Source organism: Limulus polyphemus, unplaced genomic scaffold (assembly GCF_000517525.1).
Source record: "Limulus polyphemus unplaced genomic scaffold, Limulus_polyphemus-2.1.2 Scaffold456, whole genome shotgun sequence".
NCBI lineage: Eukaryota > Metazoa > Arthropoda > Merostomata > Xiphosura > Limulidae > Limulus > Limulus polyphemus.
In genome coordinates, this window is record NW_013666066.1 from 261622 (window position 1) to 267482 (window position 5861).

Sequence of the window (5861 nt, forward strand, 5' to 3'; positions counted from 1 at the left end):
TCATCTATTATTCAAGAATGTACCTAAATGGAATTATTTCATACTTCTATTTTTGTCAACATATAGTACTGCTCATTTCAACTGTCTCCTCAGTGAATAGTCTGCTAACGAAATTAATACGCTTAAAGTAGTTGCGCTTTGCGTACAGTCTCATTTTGATTCCACAGCATAATATCAGAATATTTCATTATAAAAAGTCAACGCGAGCAAGCGTGGTGTTAAAAAAAGCACAATGAAAGAGATAAATTTGAGGTTTAATTTTTGTAACGACATAGAAGAGATATCGCGTACATGTAAAACGTGAAAACAGTATAACGAAACCATCACAAGTTTACCTTAAAAGGTATTGTAAGATTTCAAAATGTTACAGATAAGTTGAGATTCTTGTTCGCAGCATTAGAAGAAACATGGCCATAAAGAAATGAAAATAAAAAATCATGATATAAATGTTAAGAAGGAGAAACCAACACATATTAAATAAAAGAACTTTAGTAACTTGGATTTTTGGGTACATAATATTCACAAACTTCTGTTTGAACTTCCTATATTCTATAAATAATACTGTTACGTCTCTGGTCGTTTGTTAATTTCCCGCTAAAAATTCTTCCCGAGGAACTTCAGCGATACAATTCCTTTCTTAAATAAAACTAGTTTATTCTTTCTCAATACAACTTTGCAATACACTTAATTTCCACGGTCACTTTAACTTTAACACGCGCTATAATTCACATCGATTCACGCACTTTACTTACGGTTACTACCGCTCACTTGACTGAATTATCTGTCTATCTGCAATTATATATTCCGTCACCCCACCTCCGTTTTATTTGCCGGGCTTATATACAAAAATTGAGGGCGTCTGGCAAACTCTAGAGTTGCCAAGAACAGTCACGATCCTTCTAGAAACTCATGACGTGTTACCAGCGTCACGTGACTTCCGCTGTCGTAACAATACTAATAGATCAATAGGAATTACTATATGTAAAATTTAATAGGATTAACTCTCTCTTCCCTTCATATTTAAATATCCGCCCGAATTTTCGCATGTTATCATGCACTACTGTAGGTTATCTGAAACTGAAATAAAAACCTGCTTTTTTGAGGTCATTAAAAAAAATCTGATACAGAAAGGGTTAAACCTCTGTTTTACTTGCGACTTTTCGTGGAACTGTTAACATCCTTAAAAGACAGATTCTTGATCTCTTTTTTAAATATTATTTAATTTTTAAATCTTGATATGATGTCGTTATTATAACATTCATTCCTTTCTCTCTCTCTCTCTCTCCTCTTCACCAAAAAATTCATACAAGATTCTACTAAAAGTGTTTACATCAGTGGTATTTCACAAGACAATTCCATTTTATGAAGGCGTATAACAGGCCTTTACTTAAAAAATCAATTTCTCCATCTCAAAATCGCTATACTTAAAGCTCCAAGTCAACATTTCTCTAGCAAAGTCCCGGTTGTGGCAACATGTGCGCTGCGTGGGGTGGGTCAGATTTTGGAAAAACTAACGAAATCAAATAACTCATATTCACTACTATCATCTGCCCCCCCAGTGGCACAGCGGTATGTCTGCGGACTTACAACACTAGAAACCGGGTTTCGATACCCGTGGTGGGCAGAGCACACTACTATCACACGTCATTGTACATTAACTAATAAATCATATGACAACGTATTATTGTAAAACATGGTTTTCCCCGATTTCTATAATTATTGGTATTACTAGATGTACTTGAGCAGCGTCCCCGAAAGTGTTCTGTTTCAAGAGTAATTAAAACTAAAATTAATTGTAACAAATATTTTTATTTCTTGCTTTTGAAGTTCATATACCATTTTTAAGCTGTTATCTTCCTCACATTTACAGTTTTGTTTTAATTGTCATATCAATTAATTAGCATATTCCTGGATTGAAAATGTAAAATCTTCACTTTTTTTTTGTCACATTTTTTGGAATATAAAGGTTTTTTTTTTTCAAAGAACTGTTTGTTTGGTTTGTTTTGAATTTCACGCAAAGCTACACGAGAGCTATCTGTGCTAGCCGTCCCTAATTTAGCAGTGTAAGACTAGAGGGAAGGCAGCTAGTCATCGTCACCCACCGCCAACTTTGGGCTACTATTTTACCAACGAATAGTGGAATTGACCGTCACATTATAACGCCCCCACGGCTGAAAGGGCGAGCATGTTTGGTGAGTTGGGAATTAGAACCCGTGATCCTCAGATTGCGAGTCGAGCGCCCTAACAACTGGCCATGCCGGGCCAGTGAAATGGGATTTGAACTAAACTATTTGGATTTTTTTTTGTTTACTTGTTTTCGCATTCTTTTGACGTTAGTGGACCTTGACCTTCCTGGAGCTGTTTTTAAACCAAACGTACAAGACACCGAGAACAGTCTTACCCCGTTCCCTGAGAATGACGAGCTTGACCTGTCGAAATTAGTTGGGTTTGTTGTATGTAATTGTTAATTCTTTAATCATTTACGCATTATTATGCTGGTGTGTTATTGCTGTTTTTGAGTTTGCGTAAAGTACTTTTTTTTGTGTCAGTAGCTTCTGTTTTACAAGCAAAGCAAAACAATAACATGAGTCAATTCATCTTCATTCATGGCAAATAATATATCAAGAATAGCTTACACTGATGCTGGTCGCCATTTGTTATTGTTGCGTCATCGAGATCACGTGACAATTCTCACGCTCTCTTGTTTCTAGAACTATCCCGTATCTTGGCGAATGGTCTAGTATTTCTTTCCGAATATAACTCTGCGATACACTTAATCTCAATACTCGCGCTAAAACAACACTGTAAAGAACGAACGTTAACTTCAACAATACCGTGTGACTGCAGTTCAATTACTCACTAACTACACCTTACATTCCTCTCTTTTATATACCAGCCTACCCTATCTAGTGCTGACCTTTTCCACTGCCTTTCACCCAACACAGCGTTGAGCTTTTTCTACTGTCCTTAACACAACAAAGCGCTGACCTTTTCCACTGCCTTTCACCCAACACAGCGTTGAGTTTTTTCTACTGTCCTTAACCCAACAAAGTACTGACCTTTCACACAACACAGCGTTGAGCTTTTTCCACTGTCCTTATTAACCCAACACAGCGCTGAGCTTTTCCATTGCTTTCCACCCGGTATTCATGTATACAATCGTAATAAATTTTCTCCGAAACAGGCCGAAGTTTAAAGTAGGTCACAGCCAGTAATTCTATAAATGGCTGTGTTTCTACTGATGCTTTTAAAGACACATGTAGTTACCTGTAATGAAAAACACAGGTAACTAGTTCAATGATGATAATGTCCTAGACTTATGTTGTTACAAAATATGGTTGAGAAATCACTTGTAAAAGGTAGAAGGAAAGCGTTACAGCTCACTGAATAGGAACGTTCGGAATATCAAAGGTTAGTTATATTATAGTATGTTCTGCCAGACTTTCAAAAAAATAGATCTTCAAAAACATTCCAATATGTAGATAATCTGGTCTTAAAACACCAGTTTTTCTTGATTTAGCTCCTCAAGTGCCATGTTAACTGGCTAAGGGAATCAAAATTAGATTTCTGTTTGTTCTAACATTAAGTGTTTTTCTAACACTTGGATAACGGGACAAAATAAATTCATAAATTTCACACCCTCCCCTTGAACTTGTTATAACAAACGAAAATATTTCAGGGAGAGAGATTGTTTGATTTTTGAATTTCGCGCAAAGTTACGCGAGGGCTATCTGCGCTAGCCGTCCCTAATTTAGCATTATAAGACAGCTAGTCATCACCATTCACCGCCAACTCTTGAGCTACTCTTTTACCAAATAATATTGGGATTGACCATAACAAGCATGTTTGGTAGGACGGAGATTCGAACCCACAACCCTCAGATTACGAGTCGAGCGCTCTAACCGTGTATCATTCGTTCAGATTACCTTTGCTATTAAAGTTCACCGTGGGCAAATAAAAAGGAGAATGCGTAAACACTTCCCCCATATTGTATATCCTTTCTCAGTGCAGTTTGAAACGAAATGCTTTTAAGGTACGTTAGCCACCTGGTGCGTGTTCTTTTTACTTTAATTAACATTCCCTATTTAACCTATTACTGACACGTGAAGATTTGAAGTCCCACAAACAGCTATTAAACGGCTAAGATAATCAAGTTTAATGGATGCTGTCTCTTGGTAATTAGGCGTAGCTGCTTGCGCGTTAGACATCTCGAATTCTGAAGACAGCAAGTCGCGGTATCGTGTTGAAATCAGTTTTCTCAGTGTTTGAGACGACCGCACGTGACGAGTGTAACCTTGGAAACTGAAGCCTTTATCTAAAAAATAATAAAAAAAGTGTTCAAGTCCAAACAAAATGTGCTCCTGGTACTTTTACCTAAAAAAAAGAAAGAAAAAAAAACGCCAGGTGTGAATAAGTATGATTAAGCTTCCTGCACACAGACACGTTTTTTTTTCTTTAAAAAAACGTACCGTTAAATTCTCGGTCTCAGGATTTTTAGACAGTCTGATCTTATCGCCGAAAGTAGAGAAGTTAGAACAAGCAGAAATTCACAAGTTTTGTCTAATTGTTTATGTCAAACTGTATGTTTATCGGTAGATGTGCACATAATTTAAACACATATAGGTTTGTACCTGTGAAGAAATATAAAAATACCACAATGCTTGCACTGTTCTGTTTCTGTTTGCTTTTATTATTATTGTTACGTCTCCGTTTGTTAATTGATTTTTCTGTAACTTCGTTCCAACGAAACTTTAACGACACAAGTCTTTACTTAATAAAACTGGTTTATTGCCTTTCACCCAACACAGCGTTGAGCTTTTTCCACTGTCCTTAACACAACAAAGCGGGTGCAAAAAACTCAACTCTTTGTTGGGTTAAGGACAGTGGAAAAAGCTCAACGCTGTGTTGGGTGAAAGGCGGTGCAAAAAACTCAACTCTTTGTTGGATGAAGGGTAGTGGAAAAACCTAAATGCTTTGTTGGATGAAGGGTAATGGAAAAAACCTAAACGCTTTGTTGGGTGAAGGGTAGTGGAAAACGTTCAGCGCTGTGTTGGGTGAAGGGTAGTGGAAAAAGTTCAACGCTGTGTTGGGTGAAGGGTAGTGAAAAAGTTCAGCGCTGTGTTGGGTGAAGGGTAGTGGAAAAAGTTCAACGCTGTGTTGGGTGAAGGGTAGTGGAAAAGGTTCAGCGCTGTGTTGGGTGAAGGGTAGTGGAAAAAGTTCAACGCTGTGTTGGGTGAAGGGTAGTGGAAAAAGTTCAGCGCTGTGTTGGGTGAAGGGTAGTGGAAAAAGTTCAGCGCTGTGTTGGGTGAAGGGTGAAAACCTAAACGATTTGTTGATTGGTACAACAACGAGATCATTGAGCGATTTTTCTAACCCATTTTTTATATCTAATTAATAATTCTACTTCAGAATCATTACGAACCAAGTTTTTTTTTATTCCGCCCAATCTGCTTGTTCGCCATTGCGACTTTTTTTTTAACCTTAAAATAAACCGTTGCAGTTTCACTGGGTTAATATGTATGTATGTATTTATTTTTAACAGTCATATTGTCTCCGCTGTTTCATTAGGAGTGAATTTTTTAGACTCTCTTGAAAAACAGTTAATAATTTTCTATATGAGAGGAATATAGAAGCTACAAATAATTTGTCACGTCTCCGCTAGGTGTAGTGACATTTGGTTTCGTTATGAAGTTTTATAAATAATACTTTACTAGTTTTAAAATAACTCGTTAATTTCCACCATTTCCCCGTTCTTTCGTCCATCAGACATACGCGAGCTTTACTTCAGCGACCAAACTGATACAAGTTGTATTTATTATATTTTTGTTTGTTTGTTTTGGAATTTCGCGCAAAGCTACACG